A 17,889-nucleotide genomic window follows, 5' to 3' on the forward strand; every position below is an offset into this window, starting at 1 on the left:
CCCCCCCCCCCTCTCTCTCTCTCTCTCTCTGCAAGAAGTGTCAGTTTGCTCAATAAATAAACAAGCAATTTCTGGTGTTTTTTTCGTCCATTCTGCAAAGTTTACAAAGACACAGACCTTGATAAAAGTGGAGATAACAAGGAAACGAAGAGGAAGAGGAAAGATTAAGCTATTTTTTGGCATAGGAGGAAAGGAGGAAGACAGGAAGGAAAAGGGAGAGAAATGGAGTTGAACTTGGAGGAGGAAATGAACAAAACCACTAAAGTTACACTGGAGAAATACACAGACCTTAATAAAAGTGGAGATAGGAGAGGAATGAAAAGGAGGAGGAGGAAAAGGAAAGTAAGCTATTTTTTGGTGTAGGAGAAAAGGAGGAAGAGGTTGTGGAAAGTGGAGGAAAATGGACTTGAACTTCGAGGAGGAAATGAATGAAACCACCAAAATTATGCCAGAGAAATACACAGACCTTGATAAAAGTGGAGATAACAGGGAAATGAAAAGGATGAGGAGGAAGAGGAAGATGGGAGGAGGAAGAGGAAAGATTAAGCTATTTTTTGGTATAGGAGGAAAGGAGGAAGAGAGGAAGGAAAAGGGAGAAAAATGGACTTGAACTTGGAGGAGGAAATAATGAAACCACCAAAATCACATTGGAGAAATACACAGACCTTGATAACAGTGGAGATAGGAGAGGAACGAAGAGGAGGAGGAAGAAGCGGAAGACAGGGGGAGGAAGAGGAAAGATTAAGCAATTTTTGGGCATAGGAGGAAAAGAGGAAGAGGTAGAGAAAACAGGAGAAAAATGGAGGAAAGTGTGGAGATAAATGACCTGTTCTTGAGGCAGCCCCTGACCTGACGTAGCCTGGGACCTGAGCATACACAGGGGGTGCGTTGCTTCACTCACCCACCACCTTCATGCATTTTCCCCTAAGCCATGAGGTGCGTGGGTGTCCCCCTGGTGGTCACCTGGGCTCACTGGAGGGCTGAGTCTGGTCTCATCTCGGCTCCTTCCCTGCAAGAACCATCGCAGAGTTAGTGTGTGTGTGTGTGTGTGTGTGTGTGTGTGTGTGTGTGTGTGTCAACTTCAAGTGCCAATATCTCGGTAAGCACAAGAGTTACGAACACAAGATTCCAACACAAGATGCTCCTAACACTCACCTACAACACCTATAACTGGCAGTGCTCATAACCTTATAGTTCATGAAATATCTGTACTTAGCTAAAAACTTTCCAACACAAAAATATCCAAAATTCAATGACTACTACAACTCTAATAACTGCCAATATCTCAGAATCTACAACAGTCAGGAACACAATATTCTGACACAAGATGCTCCTTACACTCACCTACAACGCCTGTAACTGGCAGTGCTCATAACCTTATAGTTCAGGAGGGTTTAATTACTTTCAACTTAAAAATCATGCCAAAAATGACCTCAATTTAACTCTAGCTCTAAATTCAACTGCCAATATCTCAGAATCCACATCTGTTACAAACACAACATTCTAACACAAGAAGAGAGGGAGCTGTTGTATGACCTGGTGTTAATGGGAGGAGGAGTTTAGGGCGGGGAAGAGGGCTGAGGGTGAAAAAGACAAAGGTCGTGGCGATGATAGGAATGGAGAGTGGCGGGAGATATCCGTGAAGAGGGAGTGTGCAGGAGGTGGTGTCATGGGAGGTGTTCGGGTGTAGGAGACGTGCATGGAGCTGGTGCAGCCTTCCCTTGTGTTGGAGGACAGAGGCAGAAGTGTGGATGGTGACGCCCTGTAGTGGACACCTGGGGATGTTATACGGAGGAGCAGTGAGAAGCAGGACAGCTTGTGCTTGGAAGAGTGCAGGGAACTGGCAGGTTTACTAGTGAACCAGAATATCCCACCTGGCAGCAGTGAGAGGCAGGACAGCTTGTGCTTGGAAGAGTGCAGGGAACTGGCAGGTTTACTAGTCAACCAGAATATCCCACCTGGCAGCAGTGAGAGGCAGGACAGCTTGTGCTTGGAAGAGTGCAGGGAACTGGCATATTTACAAGTCAACCAGGAATATCCTGCCTGGCAGCAGTGAGAGCAGGACAGCTTATTGTGCTTGGAAAGGGAACTGGCAGGTTTACTAGTCAACCAGAATATCCCACCTGGCAGCAGTGAGAGGCAGGACAGCTTGTGCTTGGAAGAGTGCAGGGAACTGGCAGGTTTACTAGTCAACCAGAATATCCCACCTGGCAGCAGTGAGAAGCAGGACAGCTTGTGCTTGGAAGAGTGCAGGGAACTGGCAGGTTTACTAGTCAACCAGAATATCCCGCCTGGCAGCAGTGAGAGGCAGGACAGCTTGTGCTTGGAAGAGTGCAGGGAACTGGCAGGCTTACTAGTGAACCAGAATATCCCGCCTGGCAGCACAGGTGTGTGTGTGTGTGTGTGTGTGTGTGTGTGTGTGTGTGTGTGTGTGTGTGTGTGTGTGTGTGTGCGGGGCAGAGACCTGGGCTGGCAGGAAACAGCTGGAGGCACTAGTGTGGTGTGAGAATGCTGAGATACTTGATGGCAATCACATGGCAGGATGGAATCTCAAATGAAGAAGTGGTAGGAGGAGTGGCCTGGAGGATTAAGGCCAGATTAATGTGTTTTGTGAGGAGAAGAACACATCCTGAACTGAACCTTGAGGCAGAAGAGAAGCCCAAGGTGGAGGAAGATATGAGGAGGCTGAACATCACGGAGGAAATGGACAGTGGAGGAGGCTCATACCCCGTCCACCACAAGGAAGAAATGGACGTTAAACGATGATGATGATGATGATGATGATGATGATGAAGGTGATGTATTTGTAATAAGTTTATGTAAAGATGACCTACTATAAGATGCTTTCAGGTAAGGGAAATCCTTCATTAGGTACAGTTTGTGTAAGAGTGACCTGCATTTTTTATCATTGTGGAAGCTCTTTTTGTGGGCGCACCAAACACTGCTGGAAATGTACTGTCTGCAAGCCCTATTATTGACTCCTCAGGAGACACTTCCCACACTAAAACAGCTGCACTTTATTGTTCTTCTTGGGCAAGAACAGTTTTTCAGTAAGGCACAAGCTCACTAAATTATTGTTACCCTCAGCTAGCCATTGCCAGCCAAACAATGCATGGTGACCTTACATCCCTGCTTGCCACTGCTCTAAAGCAACTCCCTCCTACTGCCAAACACCAGGTTATCTTGGTAAATCACTCTATATATAATAAAGCTTTACCCAACCCCTCCCTTTAGCACTCTCTGGTGAAGACAGCATTATTCCTTCCTCTCTGTGCACTCCAGGAGTCCCTCACTGGAACACAACAACAACAACCACTTGCTGCACTATAAGGCAAGAAAGGTCTGTCTGTACACTCCAGGAGTCCCTCACTGGAACACAACAACAACAACCACTTGCTGCACTATAAGGCAAGAAAGGTCACGTCTTATCATGCTGTTTTAAGGGTCTTTTTAGTTTAGTTTTCCATAATGTTACTTACTGACCAGCAAGTGTGTCTTAGGGATCTATCTACCAGGAGACAAAAATACACACAAAACAAATCTATCTATCTATCTATTATCGAGAGAGAGAGAGAGAGAGAGAGAGAGAGAGAGAGAGAGAGAGAGAGAGAGAGAGAGAGAGAGAGAGAGAGAGACACCCTATATATCTATCTGTGTCACTCCCTCCTTTGTTCCTTCAGTCTCTCCGTCCCTATCCTCACTCCGTCCTGCCCCACCTACATGTATGCAAAGGAAGGAAGGAAGGAACAAACAAATAAACACACACACAAAAAAAACATTGGGAAGAAATGAAAAATTAATCAATATTACCTTGAGTCTTAATGCAGTGAGGGACTTTCCTTCCTCCTGAGCCTTCCTCTTCTTCCTCTTCTTCTTCACACATCCTGCAGGTTGGAGGAAGAGTTAGTAGTAGTAGTAGTAGTAGCAGCCAAGAAGCAGTGTGGTCGCCTAGATGAGATGCAGGCTGTCCTTCTCCCTCCTGAGGTCAGCCTTGGTCTGCCTGAGAGGAACCAGGTCACCTGCACCCAAAACCACCCACATTGCCGTCCTGGACTTTGAGGCGACAGTGGTTGATAGTCGTATCAACCACAAGCTCGGTTAGCTTAAAAATAATATGTTTAGTAAGGTTTGTAATATTAAATAAGGATGGTTGTCGGCCACAGTCATTGGCGGGGTGGGGCCAATGAATTGCTTTGTGAAAGGATATGAGAGAATATACCTCTCACAACGCAACTCTAATAGATGATGGCCCGTAGTATAAAAAAAAAGTATTAGTAGTAGTACTAGTAGAGGTAGTAGTAGTAGTAGTAGTAGTAGTAGTAGTAGTAGTAGTAGTAGTAGTAGTAGTAGTAGTAGTAGTAGTAGTAGTAGTAGTAGTAGTAGTAGTAGTAGTAGTAGTAGTAGTAGTAGTAGTAGTAGTAGTAGTAGTAGTAGTAGTAGTAGTAGTAGTGATAGTAGTAGTAGTAGTAGTAGTAGTAGTAGTAGTAGTAGTAGTAGTAGTAGTAGTAGTAGTAGTAGTAGTAGTGATAGTAGTAGTAGTAGTAGTAGTAGTAGTAGTAGTAATCCAGTCACTTTCTCACTTTATTCTGTATCTCTCTCTCTCTCTTTCTTTTTTTCAGCAGTAAATATTTTTCCTCACTATCTCACTTTTCACTATCTTTCATTTTCTCACTTTTTTCTCTCATTTTCTTATTTTTCATTGATATTTTGTTCTCACTAATTATTTATCCTCCTCCTCCTCCTCCTCTCCTTCTTCTTCCTCCTCTTCCTCAATGTCCTTGTATGCTGAAAAAATAAATAAATAAATAATTGGTAATAATAATAATATCTATGTCGGATGTCCTATCTATTACTGCAAGCCATGAAGTTGTTGAATAAAGCGTGTAACAATCTATGTATCTATCAGTCTATTGTATGAAGGTTTTCTACAGCTGATAATTGCAATGTGTTAAATCTATTGCCAAGTTTGGGTTCTTCATTATGATCTATTCTACAGAAGGCACTGCAGCTGTCAATTCTTCTATTTCTCATCCAAACACACTCTGAGTGTCATGATCTAAGGTGCTGGCTGTACTTGTCCTAACAAAACACTCATTACAGGTCTTGTTGACTCACAAAACTCATACGTACATGCTGCCTTGCTAAAGAGACTTTCTATACAACACATCATTCTGTGTTGATTTATACCGTGGCTGTCATGTGTCTCAAGATGGCCTAGACTCAGGGATGTTTCTTGTTATGTGCAAACAGTTGCATAGGCCCCCCAAGCAGCCATTGTTATTATTTTTTATTATTATTATTACTAAAATGTGTGTTGTGTATCAATAGATTTACTGAATTTTCTTTATTAATCCAGAAATTCATATATTTTCAAGTATTTTGCCATATTCTCCTCAAATTTGGATCAGGCCTCCAGAACGTACATGTAGTGCTTTGCCTCCAGGAAGCTGTACGCAGCGTCACTGTGTCAGGCTCAGCGTGGAGTGAGGAGTGGCGGCGACATGGCGTGGAAAAGGACAATACACCCTTCTGGTGCCCAGCAAAGAAAAAAGAAGAAAGCTGAAGAAGATAAACGCTCACAGAGCAAAGTGTTGATTTCCTGCGAATGGGGAAAACTTGGCTAACCTACTGAGAAAAAACATGTACTTTGCTGCAAGCAATTCTCAAGAAAGGACGTTAAATTAATGGCAGAGGGACTCTCTAACTGGACAAACACAGGCACACTTCTGAAAAGTCATGAAGGCACTCCAGAACACAGCCACATGACAACATGGAAGGATTTGGAACTGCCTCGGCACGACCATGGATCAAGGCCAGAGGACAGAGGCAGAGAAGAGGGATGTCCTGACCTGCCTGATCTCTATCGTACAATCTCTAGCTGAGAGAAATCTTGCATTGTCTACTAACACAACAACACAATGGAAATGTCTTAAAAGAGGTGGCCGGAGCTGCTCGCCAAATTTGATCCTGCCATGAAGCAGCATCGTGGGCAGTCCAGTCATTCCGGCTACCTTGGAAATGTGATACAAAATGGGCTGACTGCTTCAATCACTAGGAAAATGTTGGACTCCGTGGTGGCTGAGATTAAACGGTCCAAGTATTGTTGAGTCATGGTACTCCTGACGCAAGCCAGATGTTGGTTGTCACAAGGACTGTCAACACTGATGAAGCGCTGGAACTCGAGGAACACTTTCTAGCATTTCTTGTGGCTTCCCAAACAACACAGGTCTTTGTTTATCATCTTTGATTCAGAACAGGTCTGAGTATTCCTTCTGACAACTGCAGAGGACAGTCGTATGACAATGGGGCCAAGCAAGGAGCAGGCTCCTGCCACAAGGCAGCTTGATGTAGCAATTGACCTCCTCATGAAGGCAACAACCTCAGTGAGAAGATACAGAGCTTTGCTGCTGTATGCGACCAGATGAATCCTGTGCTTAAGAGGCACAGAGAAACACTTTGCCTATGAAGCCCCAGGCTATCAAGAGGTTACCAACTGAATTCTTTAACATGGTTGTGGACACCACCTTTGACTCATTAAAGGAAAGCTTTCAAACACTGGCAGAAATCAGAGACAAATTTGGAGTGCTGCTGTTCAACTTTATAAGACTGGCTGGTGAGGCGTTGTCCAAGCAATGCCACAAGCAGCTCTGTACCACTCTAAGCACTGGGAATAAAAAACACATTGATGGAAAGGCACGGGCTCTTGAAATCAACAACTTGTCGCCCGTGCCTTCAGATGACTTGACTGCATTGGGGTTTCTCTCCAACATCCACAAAAATCAGCTGAAAGAACTTTACGGCAATCTGTGGATTGCTCTACAGACTGCCGGCACTCTCCCAGTGACTGTGGTCTCAACAGAGAGGAGCTTTTCAGAGCTAAAGCTCATAAAGTCCTGCCACCCATGGGACAAGATGGCCTCAGTGGACTTGCAATAATCAGCATCAATCAGGAGACTGGCAAACAGCTGCCATCACACGACCATGTCATCGATGGCTTTGCTTCTAAAAAAGCCAGAAGGCAGGAGTTTTGAAGGCAGTGACGCTGTGACCATGAGGGATCACCTCACACACACACACACACACACACACACACACACACACACACACATGAAGGGGCTCACTGTGTTACCAGAGGTCCACATTCACCGCACCAACAACAACAACTGTCTTACTGGTTTCTCTTTTTATACGTTGCTCTTTTGTAGGGATGCAATGAATGGCCTAATGTATCCTATGTTCTTTACTGCAATGCCTAACACATGTTTTTATAAGTTGCTCTTTTGTAGGGATGCAATGAATGGCCTAATGCATCCTATGTTCTTTACTGCAATGCCTAACACATGTTCATCTTGTGCAGTGGCCTAGCTTTTGGGGAGGCATATTTTTATATGTTTGGTATTATTCCTATATTATATTCATATAATATCATTTGTACCAGTACATTCCTCAATGAGTGTAACATTTCCTAACATTTATAATAAACAAAGGAAAGGCACCACTTGGGAGATGGCACGATGCAGGGCTGGTAAGTCCTGGAGGGAAGGAGGAGGCAGAGGAGGAAGAGAAAGAGAGGAGGAGGAGAAGGAGGAAGGGTGGTCAATGGGGGTGTAGTAGTAGTGGTGGTGTTCAAATGGTTTATGTTAGAGATAGTGATGAAAAAATTTGGTGGGATTTTAGTTTTTTTAGTGATATATGTTGACCTTTTTGCTGCTTCTGCTAAAACTATACAGTTAAGGAGACTATAACTTGGTGTGGTGTTAGGACAAGGGTGTGGCCAGGTGTGGGTAAAAGGGGGTTACTGGCGGTGGAGTAGCAGTTGAGTTATAGTTGAAAAAGTAGCAGTTGTATGAGAAAAAAGAAGATCTTGATTTGAATTTTCCTAGTAATATATATCTACTTTTTTGCTTCTCCTGCTAAAAGTCTACAAGTTAGGAGACTATAACTTGGTGTGGTGTTAGGACAATGGTGTGGCCAGGTGTGGGTAAAAGGGGGTTACTCTAAGTGGAGTAGCCGTTGAGTTAAAGCTGAAAAAGTAGCAGTTGTATGAGAAAAAAGAAGATCCTGATTTGAATTTTCCTAGTAGTGGTAGTAGTAGTAGTAGTAGGAGGAGGAGGAGGAGGAGGAGTAATAGTTGAGAGAGAGAGAGAGAGAGAGAGAGAGAGAGAGAGAGAGAGAGAGAGAGAGAGAGAGAGAGAGAGAGAGAGAGAGAATTACATAGAAAATCAGACCACACAGACCCCATGGTCCAGACTAGGTGATCTGTCCTTAAACCTAAGTGATTCTACACTAATCAGACGGCTCCAAAATGTTGCTTCTCCACTCTAGTTAATATTAAGTTCAAGGAAGTGACGGTCGAGCTTGTTTTTAAAGGAGTCAATCGTGTTACACTGGACCACTGATGGTGGGAGCTTATTCCATTCTCGCACTACAACGTTGGTGAAGAAAAATTTGGTGCAGTCTGAATTTACTTGTCTACATTTGAGTTTTATGCCATTGTTCCTCGTTCGCAAAGTGTCATCAATCATAAACAATTTTGTTCTGTCTAAATTCGTGAAACCATTAAGTATTTTAAAACATTCGATCAGTTTTCCTCGGAGGCGACGTTTCTCAAGAGAGAACATGTTAAGGGTGGAAAGCCTTTCTTCGTAGGATTTGTTGCGCAAGGAAGGGATCATTTTTGTTGCTCGACGCTGAACACCTTCTAATTTAGCAATGTCCTTTGCATGGTGGGGAGACCAAAACTGTACCGCATATTCCAAGGCTAAACTATTGTAGGGCGAAAGTATTACATCTTTAGTCTTAAATAAAAAGTTTATTTTAATGAAGCCCAGCATTCTGTTCGCTTTATTTGCTGCATCGATGCATTGATGTGAGAATTTGAGGTTTGACGCGATTTTAATCCCCAGGTCCTTAACGCATTGAACGCTTGTGAGTTTTACGCCGCGCATTTCATAATCAAACTTCTTATTTTTTGTTCCAACTTGAAGGACCTGGCACTTTCCTATGTTAAAGGGCATCTCCCATCTATCCGACCAAGCTGAAATTTTGTGCAAATCCTCTTGGAGACTTTGCCTGTCTTCGTCAGTGAGAACCGAGTTACCAATCTTTGTGTCGTCTGCAAATTTACTAATGTGATTATTGAGTCCAACATCCACGTCGTTCATGTAAATAATGAAGAGCACTGGGCCAAGAACCGAGCCCTGAGGGACGCTACTAGTGACCGGCGCCCACTCTGAGTAAAATCCGTCAATCACCACTCTTTGTTGTCTGTTGCTCAACCAATTCGCGATCCATTGGTTTACTTGACCGTCAATGCCTATTTGCTTTAATTTATAAAGTAATTTATCATGTGGGACTTTATCAAATGCTTTCTGGAAATCAAGATAGACTACGTCCAGTGATTTGGTTACGTCATAAACTGAGAAGAGGTCGTTATAAAAGGTCAATAGGTTTGACAGGTAGGATCTTTTGTTACGGAAGCCATGTTGTGAGTCCCCAATTAATGAGTGGCTTTCGAGGTAACTCACAATTTTGTCTCTAATTATGCTCTCGAGTAGCTTACCTACAATTGAAGTTAGACCAATGGGTCTGTAATTACCTGGTATTTTTTTGACTCCTTTCTTAAAAATCGGTGTCACGTTAGCCTTTTTCCAATCCAAAGGGACGATGCCTTGTCGCAAGGACATATTGAATACGGTTGTGAGGGAGGAGAGTATTTCGCTCTTTGTTTCTTTAAGCAGTATAGGATATACTTTGTCGGGTCCGGGACTTTTATTTGTTTTAAGTGAATGGAGAGCTTTAAGGACTTCATCGGTTGTTATTTCAAAATTAGGCAATGCATGCTCGAGATTTACAATAGTGCTGGTGTTGTAGGTAGGGGGAGGAAGACTGTTAGTATTAAACACTGAGGAAAAGTAATTGTTTAAGAGGTTTGCAATGTGTTGGCTGTCAGTCACTAGTGCACCGTCGCTGTTTGTTAAAGGTCCAATACCACTTTTGATCGCCTTTCTGTTGTTTATGCAACTGAAGAAAGATTTCGGATTATTTTTACAGTTGGCTGCAATATTTTCTTCATATCTACGCTTTGCCTGACATGCTAGTCTTTTTACTCGTCGCCTGGCATCATTATAAAGTCTAATATTTTCGGGCGTGCTTTGTTCTTTCTTTAACCTGTAAAACAATTTTCTCTCATTGACTGATTGTTTAATTTCGCTATTAAACCACGGTGGGCTTTTATTAGTGTTAATTCGCTTCTCACACAAGGGGACGAATGTGTTCTGCTGAGTAAGTGATTTTTAAAGCTTAGCCAGGCTTCCTCTACGTTGCCGTCATCTGATAGTTGTATTTCTGTTAGTTTTTGTCGGATTTCTACGAAGTTAGCTCTTTTGAAATTGGGTACCTTTACTTTATTTTCAGTCACTGATGATTGAACTGTAATGTCGACGCGCACTAATTTATGATCGCAAGAACCGAGGTGTTCTCCTACCGTGACATTAATGACTAGGTTATCTTGGGTCGTTATAACAAGGTCGAGTATATTATTTTGTCAAGTTGGTTCAGAAACCATTTGGCTTAGATACTTTTCTTCTAGAAATTCGATCATTCTATGTGACTTGCCTTCTGTACCTGACAGTGTTGCCCAGTCGATATGGGGGAGGTTAAAGTCTCCTAATATCAGTGAGTCATTGTTATTAAGTGACTGCCTTAAGACGCTGTACATTTCAAGGTCGTCATCGAGTGATTGCCTGGGAGGTCTGTAGGAGACAGATATATTTAAATTGACTTTTGCAATGTTTACTCGCACGCATAAATGTTCAACGTTACTGTTTCCCGGTGTTTTGTCAGTGGGTTGCAAATAGCTTTTGACATAAAGGGCGACGCCACCGCCTCTACGGTTTACACGATCTTTGTTGAAGAGTCTGTAGCCATATATGTTGTATTCGGAACTTAAATCAATATTTGTGGTGTCGATAAATGTTTCGGTTATAGCAATCATGTCAAAATTTTCTGTTAGAGCAAGACATCTCAGTTCATCGAACTTGTTTCTTAGGCTACGCGCATTGAAACTAAGGATTTTTAAGTTATCAAGAAGCTTGGTAATAGAGGTGGAGGTACTTGCGAGATCACGGTTACGGGTTTGTTGCGATGCACGGCGTCTATTTACAAGGGCGGGGTGGAGGAACGTGGCTGAGGGTCGTTTTTTGATCGGGTGTCATGTACTGCGTCGTTGAGGAGCCTTCCGAATCTGGCTGCCCCGATGGGAGAAAGGTGTAATCCGTCCATGTGGAAGAGCATGTGTTGAAGAACTCCACGTCAAGCTCTCTGCAAAGTGTCTGTAACCGGTTGTTTAGGCTGAAGGCCTTACTGAAGAAGTCGCTCTCCGCCCAAGTCCGCAGTAGAACTCCTGAAATCAAAATGTTAGGGAATTTAGACTTATACTGCTGGATGAGCCTACGGTACTTGTCCAGCAGTTCCTCAGACCGGGTCGTGGTGACGTCGTTCGTACCTGTGTGAATAAGAGAGAGAGAGAGAGAGAGAGAGAGAGAGAGAGAGAGAGAGAGAGAGAGAGAGAGAGAGAGAGAGAGAGAGAGAGAGAGAGAGAGAGAGAGTCTTTAGTCACTCCTTTAGAAACACACACACACACACACACACACACTTACTTGGCCAGACTTGAAGGCAGGAGGAGGAGGTCTGTCAAAATTCCATGGTGTAGAGTCACTCCTTCTTGCCTCCTGGAACACTTGCCGATGGGTGGTGGGTCCAGCGGCTGTAATGAAGGGTTGTGTATCTTATAACAGCATGAAGGGCTTTAGTAAGGGGGATATTAATAAGATTATTATGGTTAGAGAACAGGGCAGGACATGTAGTAATGGGTTTAAACTGGATGTATTCAGATTCAACAAGGACACAGGCAAGAATTGGTTTACTAACAGAGTGGTGGATGAGTGGAACAGGCCTGGCAGTCATGTGGTGAGTGAGTGCCAATACAAACAGACTGGTGGATGAGTGGAACAGGCCTGGCAGTCGTGTGGCAAGTGAGTGCCAATACTAACAGAGTGGTGGATGAGTGGAACAGGCCTGGCAGTCATGTGGTGAGTGAGTGCCAATACTAACAGAGTGGTGGATGAGTCGAACAGGCCTGGCAGTCATGTGGTGAGTGAGTGCCAATACTAACAGAGTGGTGGATGAGTGGAGCAGGCCTGGCAGTCATGTGGCAAGTGAGTGCCAATACTAACAGAGTGGTGGATGAGTGGAACAGGCCTGGCAGTCATGTGGTGAGTGAGTGCCAATACTAACAGACTGGTGGATGAGTGGAACAGGCCTGGCAGTCATGTGGTGAGTGAGTGCCAATACTAACAGAGTGGTGGATGAGTGGAGCAGGCCTGGCAGTCATGTGGTGAGTGAGTGCCAATACTAACAGAGTGGTGGATGAGTGGAGCAGGCCTGGCAGTCATGTGGCAAGTGAGTGCCAATACTAACAGAGTGGTGGATGAGTGGAACAGGCCTGGCAGTCATGTGGTGAGTGAGTGCCAATACTAACAGACTGGTGGATGAGTGGAACAGGCCTGGCAGTCATGTGACAAGTGAGTGCCAATACTAACAGAGTGGTGGATGAGTGGAACAGGCCTGGCAGTCATGTGGTGAGTGAGTGCCAATACTAACAGAGTGGTGGATGAGTGGAACAGGCCTGGCAGTCATGTGGTGAGTGAGTGCCAATACTAACAGAGTGGTGGATGAGTAGAACAGGCCTGGCAGTCATGTGGCAAGTGAGTGCCAATACTAACAGAATGGTGGATGAGTGGAACAGGCCTGGCAGTCATGTGGTGAGTGAGTGTCAATACTAACAGAGTGGTGGATGAGTGGAATGGACAGTGATGTTGGGAGGGGTTAGTTGACAGGAGCTGCCTTGACAAGACCTACCATAGGCCTATTGCAGACTTCCTGTGCTCTCAGCTGGTGAGTGGCCAGGCAGATGTGTTCCTTGACATGGCCAGACTTGAACCACCTGGGTGTTGTGTGTGTGTGTGTGTGTGTGTTAGTTTGATTCATTTCAATGTGTTTGTTTGTTTATTAATTAACTAAATCAGCATTGGTATTCCTTCCCTTCTACCTCCACTCTTTCCTCCCCTTCCCTTCCTTCTACTTTTTCTCTTCCTTTCACATTTTGGTTGATCACTCCTTCCTTTTTTTCCCTTCCATTTCCTTTCCTTCACTTTTTGGTTGTTCCTTCTTCTTTTTCCCCTTCTTTCTCTCTCTCTCTCTTTTTTTTTCACCTTTTAGTAGTCGTTCCCTTCCTCTCTCCCTTCACTTTTGGTTGTTCCTTCTTTTTCTTTTTCCTTTTTTCCTCTCTCTTTTCTTTTGCATTTTCATTTTTTCGCCTTCCTTCCTTCTTTCCCTTCCCATGAACAGCAGTGTGTCTGTAATCCATCACAGTAATAACAATCCCTTCAACCTTCCTGTGTGTGTAACCCATTTTATTTATCTCCATCTTGAGGCCTCTAAGAGTGGTGTATTAACCCAACCTCTGCCAACCCACTCAATTATAACAGTGATATAACACTCACTCACCTCAACCTCCACGTGGCGCAGCACAGTAAGCCACTGGGACACTCACACAGCGTTGGTCTCCCTGGCACCGTTCCTGAAATCAGAGAGAAGCAACAGGAATTTGAGCAAGCTGCAGGCTTCTGGGTCCACTGTGTTCCAAACAGCTTGAAGCAACACACTACATGTAACACTAGGAAACAACACACCACTGACACAGCTATGTCACAAAATCATCACAACTTGCTAATACATAAGATGCAGTAAAACCCTGGATATAACAGACCTGCTTACAACAGTTCCGGCCATAACGGACAAGGTCAGAGGGTCAGAAATCCACGGGGATCCACCAAGAATAATTTCTGGACGAACCGGTAAGTACAACTGCTAGCCAGCTTGCTCTCCTCTAATGACCAATCCTTGGGTTACTGTAGTCTTTCCAGCCCACCCGTGAAATATTTCCCTGCTTGTGGTTCACATTCAAATGGAGAACGTATTCACACCACAAAAAATGTCACGCATCAATCCAGGACGTAAATGAAATGGGAAATTGCCAAGCGTTTGTGAGTGTCGGTGCTGACACAGCTTGTGGGGGTCGCTGGGAGCCAAGTTAGGTTTGGTTAGTTTGAATTCATTGGCTTTGGCGTGGTGGAAATAAGCAGCAAACATGGCAGGGGTTGTTTACTACCAGAAATACCTCCTGTAAGTCACTCTGCTGTTCAGTACAAGCACTGTTCAGTATATGTCACTAAATGGGCTGTAGCTCTTGATCTAATCATAATTATAAGTTGATTGCATAGGATGCACTATCCAGCTCTTTCAGCAGTATTTGTTTTTGTCTATGTAATTATGTACTGAGACCATCAGCAGAGTGCGGCTTCCCCTCCTCACCATGGGGACTGTGGGGTTGGGAAGCCCACCAGGGGAGTAAACCAGGTGAGCATGCACACCTGGGGAATACACAGCAGGAAAAAAATTGCTTGAATTTGTTCTATCTTGTCCACTTTTGATCTTTGTGAGCACTGAGTGGAATGTAGAAACAGTAAGCAAGCTGAACTTGTTTTGTGGCTGCGGCAGCACGGCAGGCATTGAAAGTCATCAATCCTTTATGTGATAAAAAACAGTTAGCAGGTTATTTCACAACACAAACTAACTAACGGTTTGGTCTTCCAGTGGTGCACTTGTAAAATTTTATCCATATCCGTAACAATACGGCCCACTGCCAACCTGGCAGCCTCAGTGCCTCGCCAAGTGTGCTGTGCAGCTATACAGACAATGTGCTGACAACACACACAGTAATATAAACTATATGCTTACATTTAGTAGGTTATAAGTATTTTAAAATAACCGCGACTCATAACGGACTCTCGGCAATAATGAACCAAGTTCCCCCCAATTAGTCCATCTCATCGAGGGTTTACTGTGCTGCCAGAGAGTCTCCTTGATAGAGTCAGTCATACCTCGGTTTATGACCTTAAATCCTTCTGGAATTTTGCTTGCAAACCATATAAAATAAATGCACATTGTAGTAGTGCTGAAAACACAAAGATTTCACGTTGGGGCACCAACACAACCAGGCGCTGCCTCTGTGAGTCTACCACAACGCAGTGTGAGCGCCCTCACCTTGCAGCGAACATAGGCTTGTGTCCTCAACGTGTACAGACAGGGTGCTCCTACACCGCCATCAATCATAAACCAAGGCATTTTAAGTGATTTTTTTTGCTTGTGAATCAAAACACTGGTAAAGTAAGGCACTCATAAACCCAGGCATTACTGTAGCGACATTGAAAACAAACAAAAGTTTCCACAGGTCAGTGTAACGTGGTACTTACAAGTCTGGTTCCATTGGAGCAGTGTCAGTGTTACAGGTCCCCAACCTGCTGTGGCGGCCAGAGGACTGCTTCACTCATGTCTGCCATCCACTGATGACCTGTAACAAGGCACAAATTAAACTTAACTTGCCAGGAATATTTGTCAAGAGTAATTTATAAAACATACCAATAGCTAACAAATATATGAACGAATAAAAAAAATTGTTTTGTCACCAGAATTTGAGGAAAGATAGGGAGAGAAAGGGAGGAGTGAGATAGGGAGAGAACATTGGAGGAAATAAATAGGGAGAGAAAGGGAGGAGTGAGATAGGGAGAGAACATTGGAGGAAATAAATAGGGAGAGAACATTGGAGGAAATAAATAGGGAGAGAAAGGGAGGAGTGAGATAGGGAGAGAACATTGGAGGAAAGAGGAAGGAAAAAGGGAGAGAAAGAATTGGAGATAAATTTTAAAGACATCAAAATCTAACATAAAGATGGTGCCTGATTACTTCTGGACAAACTATAATGTTGATGTTATTATGGAGACACTGTTTTGTTCAGGAAATCACACGATGATCAACTTCCGCTTCATCCGTAGTACCAAGCTGCAAATTTCCGCCACCCACGCCAAATGCCGGATAAATTTAAACCAACCCAACCCCCCTTCTGTCTTCCAAAACTCCCTTGTTGCTGCACTGCATTCAGGGACCAAAACAGAATTCATATTGTAGGTATTAACTTGGCTGGCTGCCCTCGCTTCAATATTATAAAAAAAAAAGAATTAAAGAAATCACGGGCCGGGGCCAGCCAAAAATTTAGCAGGCAGAGTATGGGGCCACCTAGTCCTCATTAAAATTAACAATATATAGTAATAATTAACATAGAGCCATCACCTTCAGGCAAGCTCCAGAAGTACACCCACCAGTAACAACAGACCTGACCTAACCAACCAGTAAATGTTTAATGGTAAAAAGTGCTCAAAATAACGGAAAAGGTCAATAAAAAAGACCAATTAATCTAAGCTAACCACATCTGAATTCTGGAATAACACCCAAGTAGTTAAGGAGGATAAATGTCAAGATTCTTGGGCTAGCCTTTCTTCAATGATGAACTGGTGGAGTGGATATGGCAGCTGCTGACCACATTCATTGTCTCATAGCTCAACTAAAAATAACTCCACTATAGTCTATCAATTCTAACTTGAGCACGACGCAGGGATTCCCCACCAGACCACGCTGGTGCCACGTCACTCTCCTCAGAGAGGGTCGCTACCTCTCTCTCTCTCTTTTGCATGGCTGTGCTAGAGTGAGATCTGCTTGAGTTGTCCATGGCAGCGTAACGCTGAATGGTGCGGCATGTTGCCAAGGTCCGTCATGATAACTTTGAGAAGCTGTCAAGGGAAACATGCACCTCTTGAATGCTGGGCCAGAGGGAGGTTTTTATGTTAGGCTTTTTTAAAACTTCTCATACATAAAAATATATATATAATAAATAAATATATACTTCATATTTATACAAATACTCTTAAATACTGATAATTTCAATACAAATATGAATACTTCACAAGAGTATTCGTGAATGCATTCTTGAATACTTTTTGTTGAAGACAAATTTTTTCATGTAGGTAGGTTGGCAATGAGCCTAGTATGGTGCAAGAGCACGTCAATCAGCGGACCGGACGAAAGTGCAGCAGAAGATCCCTCCCCACAAGAGCCCCAGCAGGTGGAGGCAGGACCCTGCTGGCCGCCAGTCTGTCCCATGAAGGGCCACGAATCTTTAACAGCCTGCCTAAGGAAGTCCCAAACCTAACAGGTTGCCCGGTAAACAGGTTAAAGAATGGGCTGGACAAGCTGCTACAAACAGTCCCAGTGCCGGGCTACACCTCAAGATGTAGGACTACCAACACCATACTGGACCAAATCGCCCTGTTGAGCAGGACCGGGAGCAGCAGCAGCCACGACTGTGAGGCCTCTAAACAACACAACCAAGTAAGTAAGCAAGCAAGTAAGATGGAGGCGTGGAGTGCAGTGGAGGGGTGTGGGTGTGTGCGAGGTCATGCATGGGCGGGGTTTGGAGGGCAGGATCTACTTCAGGGGCAGTGATGGGCCAGCAGCCTGGAGGGCACGTCACCAGTGGGAGGGAAAGGGCGCTGGGTGGCGGGGTCCCGTGGGCGGCGTCCAGCACGAGTGTCAGGCTTGGTTTGTTTACGTTTGGCTGCTGCTGATGATGATGATGGCTGCCCTTTGCAACGGCGCCTCCTGACAATGTTACGCACCTATATAGCTGTCTTCTCTTATTAATAAAGTGATTCTTCTCTGATTTTCCAACACTCGCACACTGTGTTTTGCTTCCCTTCCATTTTTGTTGTGCTTGTCAAAAGGGAAGTGTTATGGTAAGTGCGTCAGTCCGCGTCGGGCACCACAAGAACTTAATTACTGTTCAGCCTCGCATGATTTGCACGACGAAAATTACAAAACTGAAAATGACTGTAAGGAAAATACATTTATCTATCCTTCTGCCTAGTAGCTAGA

The 17,889-nt window shown here is 44.1% G+C and overlaps 1 long non-coding RNA gene across 1 annotated transcript; it reads right to left on the reverse strand.

Moving 5' to 3' along the window:
• Positions 1-25: 25 nt before the first annotated feature.
• LOC126992924 (uncharacterized) lies at positions 26-17,673 on the reverse strand. Its single transcript, XR_007747164.1, has 6 exons — positions 17,447-17,673; positions 15,378-15,475; positions 13,570-13,642; positions 11,661-11,767; positions 3,811-3,884; positions 26-1,009 (listed from the first exon to the last, which is right to left on the reverse strand). It is a non-coding gene; the product is annotated as an uncharacterized LOC126992924 (long non-coding RNA).
• Between the last annotated feature and the right edge of the window lie 216 nt (positions 17,674-17,889).

Source organism: Eriocheir sinensis, unplaced genomic scaffold (genome assembly GCF_024679095.1).
Source record: "Eriocheir sinensis breed Jianghai 21 unplaced genomic scaffold, ASM2467909v1 Scaffold522, whole genome shotgun sequence".
Lineage (NCBI taxonomy): Eukaryota > Metazoa > Arthropoda > Malacostraca > Decapoda > Varunidae > Eriocheir > Eriocheir sinensis.